The 14,012-nt window shown below is 38.7% G+C and overlaps 1 protein-coding gene across 4 annotated transcripts in view; it reads right to left on the minus strand.

Moving 5' to 3' along the window:
* The window catches only part of peak1 (pseudopodium-enriched atypical kinase 1), a 98,177-nt gene extending 87,914 nt beyond the window's left edge, over positions 1-10,263 (minus strand). For all 4 annotated transcript variants that reach the window (XM_037106646.1, XM_037106647.1, XM_037106644.1 and 1 more), the window contains exon 1: positions 10,046-10,263. The gene's annotated coding sequence lies outside the window, so the exon portion shown is untranslated. The remainder of the gene's footprint in view (positions 1-10,045) is intronic.
* Positions 10,264-14,012: the final 3,749 nt, after the last annotated feature.

Below are 14,012 nucleotides of genomic sequence, written 5' to 3' on the forward strand. Positions count from 1 at the left end.
AGAAAGAGATAAGAAGTGAATTATTTTTACATTTCACATTTGGATAGAATAAGTGAGTCATGTTGACCTAGTTTAGAATTCAGAACAGTGGAGGGAAGTTTTATACATTTGCAGTGTCAGGAAGAGCCATTAATAAGTGTGGATTTGCAGAGAGGCACCACACCCTGCACCTTCAACCATCTCATCTGTAATTTATGAGACTTCTATATTCCACTGAGCTTTGTCAAAATGCAAATTATGAAGCATGTTGAATATTTAAACCATATAGAATACCTCCACACAACTTAAGGAGCTTGCTAAATGAGGCTCTAAAATACATTTTATAAAAAGTTGCCTTATGCACCTAAAACTGTGTGGCTGATGACTATTCTGATATCCAACAAACAATATACAACCCACCTCCAAAAGCCCGCCATACTTCATCCTGAAGAGCGTCAGATTAATGTACGAGATAGTATTGAGGCATGTGAGTGGCTTCCATCCAGCCCTGTAATCTCCATCAGTGGGGAGAGCTCAGGTTCACCATGGTAAACAAGTCCAACAGCAGCAAGGTATGTCTGAGAGACCTCCGCACAACACGTTGCATGTTATTTTAAGATGCAGGCCGAGTCCAGCAGAGCTACTGAGGTCAAAACTTGGCCAAGTGCAAGAACCCCTCTGTGCTCTCAACACATTTGAATAAGTCAGAATTGTTCTGGCCTCACCAAAGCCACAACCAATCACAGAGGCCTTGTCCTAACTCAAACAAATACTTGTGTAGATAGATCACCGCAGATCCTGCAAGGGAGAATTATCCTTCCATATATGGTGTGCATTACAGAACGAGGCGATGAAAGGATCATCTATTTACATTGCTTGAAGCTCTTATCCAAGATTCAACATAGAAACAATTGAATCACAGACATTTGAGAAATCTGTTCATAATAAAAGTGTTCCGGTGGACAAGCTCTGTCAGGAGAGTTCCTGTTTCTGTGTTTGGTGCCATTTGTCCACTGTAAAAGTCAGTCAGGGATTTGATAGTCAGACAATCAGTCGAACAATCCCTGAGAGTGTTGGCCACAGGACCAGACCAGTGCAGACATTCTCCTAGATCAAAAGCCTCAGTGGAGAAACACTATTAATGCAGGGGATATTTTCCACCTGTTCCAGAGACACATGTTGACAGTGTTGGAAAAGTGTGGGTGGATGTGCACTGCATGTCACTTTATTCGCAGTGTCAACACAGAATTTCATTTTCTGTGTTATAGTTATTTGCTTTACCCCATACCCATCTACATCCAGATTTAATCACCAGAAATGCAGAACTGTGGGACCGAGCCTTGAGGCATTTTGTTTCTAAATGAAATTGGAAACCAGATTTCATCCAGGGATTTTGATCTCCCACCACATATTGTTAGGTCTTTTATTGGCCATCTCTTGTTGCAGCCTCCGGCTGTAAGCTGTGTTCATTCTCAGAGTGAGGGAGGTATTAGGGGCTAGGATTGCAAAACTCTGGGAAAGATCATCTTATTCAGGCACAATTTCTGCATTTTGTGGTGATAAAGAAAGATTAATCTCTTGAGAAAATAGTAAATAATTCATAGCAAAGTTCCTTTAAAGACAACTGCAATAGATGTATCCACAAATATACGAAAGCAATGGACTCAAGACCTGATACATTTTAGCAGCAGTCCTAAGTTGAGTTTGTATTCTAAGTGGGAAAAGGCTGATTATTTTTTACAAACTAACATATCAGTCCTGCTACCAAAGTGGCTATCTTCACAAATATTGAAAGCCCTCTGTCATGATGTGATTAAAAAGTGGTTGGGCTATGTAAGTATTCAGGCTACATGAAATTTAGTCTTGATGAACAGGGTTTTTTTAAGAGTTGCCGATACTGGCTCAATCCATATGATCTTGATGTTAATGTTTATGTCCCCAAATTTAGTTTCCCCAACAACAACTTCAACTGGCTTAGTTTGCCTCGAGAAACAAGAAAACCAAAAACAACATTTAATGTATTTTGTGCACTTTAGCAAAAAAATGAGACTTGCTGCCTTCTCTACAATTTAACTACTCTTTGTTTTTGTTTTTTTGTTATCTTTGTGAAAGCCCCTGGAATCTCTTGAGTACTGTTGAGGGGCTTAAGCCACAACATCTTAACTTATTATTCCCGGTCTACTGCTCTGTTAGTGAGTGGGAGGCTGAGAAATAACAGAACATATCAAACCTGGAATGCAAAACAGCTGGAATAGACTCATGAAGGAATCTCCAAATGAAGCTTTTGGTTTCAGGGTCACAGAGTCTACTTGAGGCCACAGTGTACTGTGTGTGAGTGACGTTGCAAAGAACACACATTTGTCAAGGCTCTTATCATTAATACTGGCCAAGAACCACAATTTTTCTTCATAAATGTACAAACTGAACCCATCTAGGTGGTGTTAAAACTAAGTTTGAGAAAGATCAAGCTTTAGTGAAATCCTAGAAGAGTTTGTGAAAGAAGTGCAACATAAGGTCATTCAAAATTAAAAATGGAAGAGCATTCATTTTACATTGCTGCTGTCGTTTCGACTAATGGCCAAAAGCAACAGCTAAAGTAATGTCTGACATGACCCACATCAATCAGCTATTAAATAGACATTAACGAGACATCTGAGTGCTTTTTACAAGCAGGGCGACAGGTGAGAGGTCTGGAAGACATCAACAATGAAAAGGCCTTATATCACCACCAGCTCTGGTTCATCCTTTGTTTTATGGACCCCACAAGACGATGATGATGATGGCAGGAGTAGTCTATCCCACACCCACTATTCAGTACAAAAGCAGAATCTCTTACACAATTAAATCACAGAGTCCAGCTTTAGCCCAGAAAATCAGTTTGCCGTGTTTTGAATAGCTGAACTCTCTCTGGCCTGTGAAGAGGAGACACACTTTTAAATCACATGCTTTGGTGAAGGAAAAAGTTTGACAAGGGGTGAGCAGCAGCACACAGCATTTAGCAAGAGCTCAGTCATTAAGGTCATCTTCTAAGCGAAGAGTTCACATACGCATGTGAAGCAAAACTGCTGTGGCAGAGAGGCTTCTTATAATAATTCATTCTAACTTCTAGCTGCAATAAAAATGTGTTTTAGATGGCACCTATCATAAATAGTTTGTCTTCAAGCTTTGGTAAGGGCTGACAAGCCTTTTTGTTTATTCAAAATCTTAAACATAAATACTTCATTATAACCTCAACTCAGTTAATAGCTCATTAGACTTGCATTCTCAAGGTCAAGACCTCAGCTAATAGCTTATCAGCAAAGCTATGCTGCCTTGAGTTTCCAAGATAATCACAACTGTTTACAAAGTCAGTGTTGCTTAAAAGGTCAAACTGAAATATTTCAAACTCTTTGCAATTCATCAGCTCTCTCTCTTGAAACAGTGAATAACATGGTAACATGGAAAACAAAGCAGTTAAGATTTTAAAGGCATTCATAGGTGCAAATCAGTTTGCTTGTTAATATGTTAATATGTTAATATGCTTGTTAATGTTAGCTGAAGGACTGAGTTGGTGTTACCCTGGCTACAACTTGCCTGATTACCTGATGACCTTGCCTGATCATGGGAGTTGTTGCCTTTATTTAAAATCCACCATTGCCTACAAAAATCTATTTAAGCCACACAGTCAGAAATGTTCTGTGGCCCTTCACGTGAGGTCACGTTTTGATTTGATCAATTATTCACATTGTGTTTGGTCATGTGCATAAACTTCATTCCTCTCTCTCTGACTACCTCCCAGACGTTATACTGACAGGCGACAAAGTCAAACGCATCCTTACCTTACCCAAAATCAAAAAAAAATTTCTGGGTTTGACCATAGTCAGAAACGTTTAGGCTATATTAAAAACACAACTTAACAAAATGGATATCACATGTCGTGTCAATTTTAGAGATTTTAATGCAGATGTGTTACATGTTTAAAGTGTGTTTTACCACATGTATAACGAGTACACAAATGGTCACACAGACACACAAATTTATATGAGCACAGCATACATAAGCTTGCTGGCAAGACACTGATGATCTCTCTCACAGATCAAATACACTGACCGGAGTAGATGCCTTTAGGCTTGATAAAAGATCACTGGGTACCCGCAATCTGCTCCTCATCAACCACCTTGCAACAAGCCAGATTTCCAAGACTGACACAATAATGGCTCCAGGGTTCTCCACAGACGTTGGAAAAGCAGCGCTGAGCTAGCAGTATAGCAGCGCAGCGCTCATGTTCAATGTTAGCTGCTTTGTAGCGGGTGAGGGTGATGAGCAAGCCCCCCCGACCATAGTGACACCCCCCCCCGTCGGAGGACAGCGAGGCCCCCCCGGTATGATGGTGCGACGCTACACTAAAACTTTCTGGGGAGAACCCTGGACTCATAACACTGGTGACACTTGGTTGACCTTGCATAACACTAATATCAACGGTGGCGCAATCTGTTTGCTGCGACCCCCTGAGACCAAAACAGTGTTTGCTGGTAAATAAGGTAAATCATAATATTATTATTATTACTATTATTATTATTATTATTAATAATAATAATAATAATAATAATAATAATAATAATAATAATAATAATAATAATAATAATAATAATAATAATAATAATAATGATAATACAGTCACTTTATAAAGTATTGTTGCACAGTAGTTAAATGTAGCATCTGGCATTGTTCTATGTTGTTGTTGTTTGTTTGCACTGTTTGTTTCTTAGGAAACGTTATTTCATTGCACTGTGTACTATGGCTGGAATGACAATAAACCCCTCTTGAATATTGAAATCTTGAATGATGTCACATGCAACAAGTGTGAAATAGCATTAACTGAAAATGTCACTTGTATCTTCATGTGATAAGAATGTACAGTACCTCAGTTGATCAACTCAATTCATTGAGGCTTTCAACACAATCAAAACAAATCTTTTAACTTCTCGACTTGTTGTGGAACTGAAAAATGTTTCACATCAGGGTGGATTCTGGAGTCCAGAGGATTACTTTAATTTGGTCTGACATCTTCCCACATGGATGACTCAGGTGACACTACAATGACTTTTGTTAGGTGCCTGATAGCTGCAAAATATACTCGGTATAAGCCACGATCTGAAGCTGCCAACAAAAATTATATCAAGACTGGAGACACGAAACAAAACAAAACAGGCTCCTGCTATGCTGTGATGCAGACAAGGCTGATGTTTTAACACATGGTTTCCAGCACAAACTGCACTTTATCAGGCTCCACTGACCTTCTGAGCTCTGGAGCATTTTTTAAGGGGCAACTACATGGCCAAATTCATAATGAAGTATAAGGGGAACATTGTTGTCACAAGATTTGGAACGCATGAAGTAGGAATGAATTTTGTGGAGAACTAGAGATGTAATATTATACTGAACTTTAGAACTTGATTCCAATCACCAATCTAACTAATATACATTTTAAATTAACCTTCATTCATGGGCATCATCTTCATACAGCTGATGAGTTTTAGCAGCAAAATATATTCATGTTGATCAGATATTTATGTGTGCACAAACAACTGTGAGCAAGATATCGGAATAAGATATGATCAGTTTACTGCCACCTCACCAAAAACATCAGAAGTTAAAATCTCAATCTCCATTTGATTGTCATGAATTTAACCTGACTTTTGCTTCTCCACTAGGGCTGCACCTAACGGGGAGAAGGTCATCTCTTTTGGCCTGTGACACTGTTATTTGTGACTTCAGAAAAGGAGATGTATGACTATTGGATAGAGTGGCAGTATTTTGAAGGCATCACACAGAGAAGTATAACACACCATGACTTATTGTATGATGAGGTAATGGGTTTGAGTCAGAGATTTGTAAAAAGCATACATGTCACTGTGAAACTAAATCCAATTTCAAGACTATAGTGATAAGCTTGGCATCTGGAGTTAGCAACACTACTGCTCTCCTGCAACTGGCTCCTCATTCTGTGTGCGTGTGTGTGTGTCTGCTCCTTAACCTCTGGGTCACACCTGTTACCTAGCTCAAGCCCTAGCTCAGGGAAAGGGGCAGAAGTCAGGGGTCACGGTGTCACATAACACTTCCTTCACAGATCTGTTTCTGAGCTCACACAAACACACGCACTGTGTCAACCAAAATACCTGTTATTTATGTCACTGACTTTTCACAAAGATGTTTGACTTTGTTTCTGATGAGCACAAACTGCCTTTAATCCAAGGTTATAAATATCTCATTTGGCCCTTGTCAGAATGAAAATGAACAAGGAATACAGTTTTATTTATTTATTGTCATCAGTAACCATAGAGTTAGGATGTGATTAGAGATGTGATTGTTACCATATTTCTGAAACCTATTCCTTACTTTCCTACCAATCAAAAAACATCTGGAATTCAGGAAAAAGTTTTATGCAATTTAAGGCCAAAGGACTGTGCATAATTTCACATCTTTGAAGTGCACTAAAATGAGCAGTCATACATAATTCATATGTTGCATCCCAAATATTATTATGCCTCAGGAAAAACAACGTTTTTGGGAAATCTATGATTTTACACACAAAGAGCAAGAAAACAGATTGGACAAATAAGTACTGTGTGTAAAAAAAAAAAAAATGTTAAAATTTGCTGATTAGCGTATTGGAACTTTTTTGTGTTAGAACAAGCCAAGTTTGTTCTGTCTATAGCTGCACTTAAATCCATGTATATCTATATATTTGATAAAGAAAAAACACTGATTAAACTGAGTTCAGGAGAATCTCTGCATCACTGATGTCAAAACAGTAACACCTTTTAAATTTGGAACTTACAATGTGAAGGGACAGATCCTGAACATCTCATTGCATTGCCATTTCGCAGTATGCCTCAAGACAGGTCATCAACAGCATTCCTTTACATTACAAAAGGAAATTAATGTCACATTTATGTTATCTCTTCTTAGACCTTGCCATAGTTAGGGATTTGTGATATTGGATTTCTGCTCATAACTGATATGCCATTATTTCCCAACTCATTTTGCCTGATATTTTGCTGATGCCGATATATAAACATTTTTGTTTTACCTAACTGCAGACATCATAGTCTGTCCTGAAGTGGATACCATATTGTTACCCCCACTGTTATCTTGATGGCCCTCTCACAGATGCACAAATACTACTTATGCAAACGTTTTTAAATTAATTAAATTAAATCCTAATTTAATCGAGCAGTCTTATCAGCAAAAATGTTTCAAGCCAAATTTTGCTTCTAAATCCAATACTACCTTGCATCCCTTATCAATCATATCTGAATGTCTGGCAAGAAACATTCTGATCAATAAGGAGTTTATCACACAACTATCAGAATTTTTTTAGTCAGAGACGCTGTGAATCACAGAATTTCTTGCAGCCCTGTGAATCAAGGTCACCACAAAACATTATCTTCCTTTTGCTTCCCACCAAGAATGTCAGGTATGTCCACAATTCAGAGATGTAGGAAACAATCCAACAAATATTTGTCCCACATATTTTGGGGACAGAAGTCCGCAAGGCACTTATCACTTGGCAAATCTGAAATCTTGGCAAATCCACATCCCCATCTGCTTTAAACAGGTGAGAAGTAACAATGTCGGACACCTTTGTTTACACTGTCAACTCACGAGTGGTAATCAAAACAAGCGAGCGAGGAGCAAGTAAAAACAAGAACAGACGGTCCCACATGAATGCACAAAGAACATCTCATTTATCAGGAGCCCAGTGTCTGTTTTGAATGGGCTGAGGTTTAGAGCTGTAATGAACTTCAACTTTCACTGGCCTGAACTGAAGAATGTTCACTTTCACAATCAGCATTCTTCACATAAACAGAAGGGTTCAACACATATTACTGCAGAAGAATGAAATATACAATAAATTTCAGCAGAAACACAACTGACTGATAAGGGTTTTTGGGGTGTGATACTGATGTTGTTAAGCTGCATGCTATAAATTCAGTGTCCCTTTTTGTTTACAGGGCCAAGAGAGACTAATATTCAAATCACTCCTCTGGGAAAAAAAACAAACAAAACCAAAACATCAGATTAAGACTACGAGCATCAAAGCCTGGTTATAATGTAGACAGTTGCAGCTGATTTATGCTGTATCCCAGCTAATACATGTCCCAATATAAAGTCGCGTGTAAATGGCTCGTCCTAAGGAAAATGTGGGTGATTAGTTTGTTTGATAAAATGGATAAAAGTCAGGCACCACAGGTTAAAGACAGCACTTTAATGGAAAGGGAGAACAGGGCAATCCCTTACACCAGCTTGGAAGTAGGGTACTTTATAGGAAATTCTAAGAAGAAACTACACCTATAAATGAGGAAACATTTTCTATGAACTCTAATCAGAAATTAAGATCTACAAAAGAGGAAACAGTTATTTTAACTACGGCAAGAAATATTTATATCACTGCTGTCCATTTGTTTGTTGACTGGTTGGAAGGTTGGGGTGTCAGCAGGATTACACAAATACTACTAAAGGTTTTTTCCACGAAACATGGTCAGAGGATGGGTCTCAGCTCAGAACTATTAACTTTTGGAGTGGATCCAGATAAAAAGGGAAAGATCTAAGTTTTTTTTTTTTTTTTTACTTTCTTTTACGACATTGGAAGAAAACGCACTTTCTGATATTTTTGTAAATTTCTCAGGGAATAATGCATGGCTCTTGATGAAAAAAAACACCCTTATTTGGGTTGCTAGTATATAGGCATGAGTACAATTTGATGTGGTCCCTAGATCTGGTGGACTTAATTTATTGTTAAGCAGTTATATGTTGTTAATAAGGGCAAGCAGGACTATCAAGTTTAATTAAAGGGGACTGTTTAACCTTGGCAAGGTATGCACTCTACTGAGTGCCATTCTTACTTATTTCTCTATTTGGCAAGTCAGCATAACTATAAGAGGCACGACATGGACATCACAGACCTTCTCCACGTCAAAACGTATGATACACATTAGGGCTGCACAACATGATCGGCAAAAAAAAACATATTGCAATTATTTTTGACAGATTAGTGATTGCGATATGTTTCATAATTAGTTGTAACAATCATTTTTGCATTACAATTTTACTGAAAAACTATCTAAATCACGATCAAGTGACGTTGTTGAGGTCGATACTAGAGCCCGATTGATACCGGATTTTGGGGGCTGATATATTATACACAAATCTATCATACATTTTCTTGCAACAATTTCTCAAATGTGGTTTTCAAACACAAAGCTGTGTGTATTAGAGGTATGATATTGAACAGTTTCACAATAGATTAAACTGCTTTATTGTACTTTTGTAACATACATGGCACCTTAAGAAATAACTTGCATCTTACTGAGGGGTTTGATAATGCATTTGGTCATATTGCAAATTTTGATTATATGTCCAATAACTGTGCATTCCTGGAAGAAAGAAAATAAACTTATAACAAGAGTAACAATGCTGCTGTAACAGTCTTCTGTGCCATACCTATTTATTATCATGTTAGCTTCCTCTCATATGAACCATTTCCTCTTATTCCCGCTACAAGCCCTCTGGTGGTCCCCGGACCCCCTGTGCTCGGTCGTCAGCGGTGAGTTAAACGCTGCCTATCCCATTTTGTAAACATAGGGACGTTGCCTCTCGGTACGGACTCGTTCCCGAAACCAGGTGTACGCTGTGACTAACTTTTTTTTTAAGCGACGCGGACACAAGCAGCATCACATTTCTGGGGAAGCGGAGCCGTTAGCCCCCCCGAGTCAAGTTATGACAGCAGCGGCTAGTTATGTTGCAACGTTCCGAAGTGAGCACGCAGTCGGTAATTAGCCCTCATTCAATTCGGCGAGACGGAACAACGGCTAGCAAACTTCTCCGCTGTCCTCGCATCCCCGTATGAGGACTGCACACATTTCACATTTAGCGTTAACTCACAAACCCCCCTCACAGTTGAACACACGACATTCCCCCTGCTTACAAACTGGAACTTGGCAGCCGAAGGGAAACTGCCGAGACTTGTAGCTGAGACACTTTCAATTTAGGAAAAAGCAACCCTTAGCTAACTTTTCCTTACCTCCCAGACGCTGAATACCTCCCCGTTGGTACTCCCACTTCTTGGCGGCCGTAAATCCCGGTTTTGACAAGGTCGTCCTCGGCAGGAATAACGCAAAAATCCTAGTGTGTGTAGCTCAACTCTCGCCAGAGCCAGTGATTTTTCGCACTCAGCTCCTCTCTGCGTGGCTCCGGTAACAGCCGCTGCAGTTTTTTCCACAAGCCTGGCCGCGGGAGCGAGCGCACTGGGAGACTGGGCCAGGAACGCCGCGTGAACGCGCAATTTACAAGACACACCAAAAGCGTCTGTTACAAGCCAGTGTGCGTAAGTCTTTACTCACATGTTCAGACACACACGGTCACGTCCTCACATTTTTGATGGTTTAATTCGAAACAACACAAAGGTAAACAAAAAGTCAAAATATATTAATTATGAAACCTTTTTTTTCTTCCTGTAATCCGTCTGATAGTGTTTATATGGATCTATACACACTACTCAAAATGAGTTAGGGATATTGGGATATGGGTGCATATATATGTGTGCATGGATATGTAATAAAAGTCAAAAATGTTCACAAAATACATGATAGAAATTCAGATATGTCATAGAATAAACAATCAAGTGAAACATTAAAATATCCCTAAATCATTTTGAGTAGGTACCTTTGTGTTTGTCTCTGTGATATTGTTATTGTTATTATTATTACATTATGTTATTATTGGTAATCAGTTTACATGTATGTACATTTAGGCTATTCTAGTTCTGTACTTAAATATAAATTATACTGAGTAGTTTAATTTTATGCAACTGTGTACATTTACTTCACTACATCTCACTCTCAGAGGCACATATTGTACTTTTCACTCAACTACATTTTGTATCTACTAAAGTGTGAGTTATGATTTCTCTTACTACTTCTGAAGATAAATAAAGCTGGAAAATGCATCTTGACAGCACTGGAAAAACAGGCTGTTGTATTTACCTCCTGAAAAGCTGACTTTATAGACAATGCTTTAAACATAGGGTTATTTTATGTTTATGGTGCATTTTTCTAGATTAAATTACCCAACAGCATATTTAGTAGTTTCATAAAAAGTAGCACAAACTCAAACATCTACAGCAGTAAAATGCAACATACACATAAATGCACCAGGGACATCATATTAATCATAAACTAACATATATAACAGTAATGGTGAGCAATAATTTGGTCCTGATAAGGATCATATTATTGCCATTTCAGTGTATACTTAACTTAGATACTTTAACTTAGCCTAAATAAGTTTTTGAGTGCAGGATGGTCAAGTGTAGTTTGGTGTTGCCACTTGTACTTAAAGGGTACTGTAACTCCACCAAATCTACATAATAAAATGTGTTTAAAGGTTTTGGGGAACACTGCTGCATTTGTGAATAAAGTAATATAAAGCTTTTTGTAGCTCCAGAGGAAGAAATTGCCTCCAGTGTTGTCATCTTAGTGGCTTAAGTTGCATTGTGGATAATGTAGCCTCCAGGTTTTCAAAAGCAGTCCATTGGTCCAGCATTGCACTGCTGTAACACTGTTGGATTGCATTACATTACATTACAGCAGAACCAGAGATATAACCTTTTGTATTCCACGCATCTTTCTTCCTTTTCAAAACCTGAGGCCTACATTACCCACAGTGCAACATAGCCAATATGTGAGGAGTAGAGGGAATTAATCAGGTTACATGCAGCTTACTTTGGGCCACAAAACCCCCAAGACCTGGAAACACGCTTTAATGTATAAAAGTGGCGGAGTTACCCTTTAAGTAATGGCTCTGAATGCTTTTTCGGTCACTGGTTGATTGTAATCAGTTAATGCTCTGAATAATTTGAGTGAAAGCCTTGAGAGAAGCTGGAAAGTTGACCTTGAGTTATTTTTTCTTTCAAACTGTTTCCAGGGTCAAGAATGAACTTTATATATCAGAGGAAAACAATTCCCTTTTTACTACACTACACTGACAACCGTATTTATTTTGCGGGTAAAGATTTCCATACAAAAAATGTTGATACATGTATTGAATATGATGCATATTTTGGTCACAGTACCCAGCACTGTTAGCTCTACCTTGTCAAGCTCTTCTTTTAAATACCTCTAATATGATGCATAGTAAGTAATAATACTAACAATCCTAAACATTAACAGCAGTCTAAAAAGGGATATTCTGTACAAGAACTTGATGTTTAAGGTACTGGTAATACTGATAATATGATAATACTGATGATTTTTTTTTTTGCTTTACCTATTTACCTTTTTGCACTGTGGCATTGATACCTTTACTCAAGTAAAGTAAAACGATTTCCATACTTCTTTCAATGGTGTCAGTGACCTTGTGAGTTTAATGCCTCCTTTGTGCTGCAGTTCTATTCTAGGCCAAATAATAAAATCGCTTATCTGTGACATTTTTTCACCACAGTCCTCTTTCCATCACAATGCCTGTTAGGAAAATAGCCACACTCAGTGATGACAAATCTTGATGCCACACTTCAAAGCAAAAGTGATTTCATGTAATTATTCAAAACCGTGTGTGTGTTGTGTGTGTGTGTGTGTGTGTGTGTGTGTGTGTGTGTGTGTGTGTGTGTGTGTGTGTGTGTGTGTGTGTGTGTGTGTGTGTGTGTGTGTGTGTGTGTGTGTGTGTGTGTGTGTGTGTGTGTGTGTGTGTGTGTAAAACACAGCTGACATCAGGAGGAAGCAAACAGATGCTGAGTACAAAGCCACTGTGAGTGCATGCATGTTACAGTTATTGAAAAGCGTTGAGTGCACTCAGTGCCTCCTTCACTGATATGACGCTGCTCATAAGGGATAATGACCGCTGGAGAGGAAATCCCCTCCTCTACTGCTGCCTTCAGGAGCAGTTGGAAATCCTAAATAAAAGCCAGGCTCACATAAAAAACACAGGTAATTGGTTTGAATGACTATAAAGTCTTTTTCCTCAACTTTAGGACAATTTTTAGTTCAGGGTACTGACAGCTTATGTACTAAATCAAACATTTAGTTTTTGGTGCTAATGCTTTGCTATCGATATAAGAGAAAGTCAGATTGCTCCCAGTTTAAAAAAAAGCATTAACATTTGCTTTTCTTGAATGTCTTCCTTGAACAAACTTAAACTAAGAAATAGATTGTATGTGTCAGGCAGCAGTAACACTAGTTTAGTAGTACTGTCATTTGTAACTTTAGCACTTGAATGAAAGAGCTTATGATTACTGTGGAACCTGAAGGCAACCTGCATTTGGGAAGGGGAGGAGGAGCTGAGCCGGAGGTTGACATGTGGGAATGACTCAAGTTTTTTTTACAAATTCCAAGCATTGTTTCCTCCTCCTCCTCCTCCCTGCCCCAGTCCCAGCCACTAAAGGCCAAGGATTTTCCAGGGCTGGGGGGAGATAGAGCGGATGATGGATCAACGAAGAGGAAGGATGGCTCGTTTTTTCCTCTTTCACTTTTTACAAGAGTAATTCTCTCCTCCTCCAGCTGAATAAATAGGAATCAGAGGGGTGTTGTTTATTTTAGGTGTCTCTCTGGGGTTTTTCCTGCATCCCTCACCTGCAGGGGAGAGGCATGTTTTTAGATCTGATCAAAGGAGGGAGAAGATAGAGGAGACAATTAAATTTACCCCGTTTGGCAATTCATCCAAGAAGCCCTTCCGTTAGTGTTTAGTGGTAGTAAGATGAGGATGAAGTTGTTAGTTAGGTCAAAATAAAACCAAAACTGGTGCTTTTTTTTCATATGTGCTTATCAATCCCCTGCAGCAAAAATATGTAACAGAGGCAGGATATTTTAGAGATTAACAATTAACTATATCGTCCAAAAAGGACATCAGTGAAAGTACTGAAACAAGGACTTAACTGAGAATTTAATCATCATGAATCACGCAGAGCACGTTCACCTCTCTTTCTGATATAATTAGAGAGTGTAGAGTGCATGTCATTACAAAATACACATACGCTTCTCACAGATCTGAGAGAGTGT

The sequence above is a fragment of the Acanthopagrus latus genome, chromosome 8 (assembly GCF_904848185.1).
Source record: "Acanthopagrus latus isolate v.2019 chromosome 8, fAcaLat1.1, whole genome shotgun sequence".
In the NCBI taxonomy this organism is placed as follows: domain Eukaryota; kingdom Metazoa; phylum Chordata; class Actinopteri; order Spariformes; family Sparidae; genus Acanthopagrus; species Acanthopagrus latus.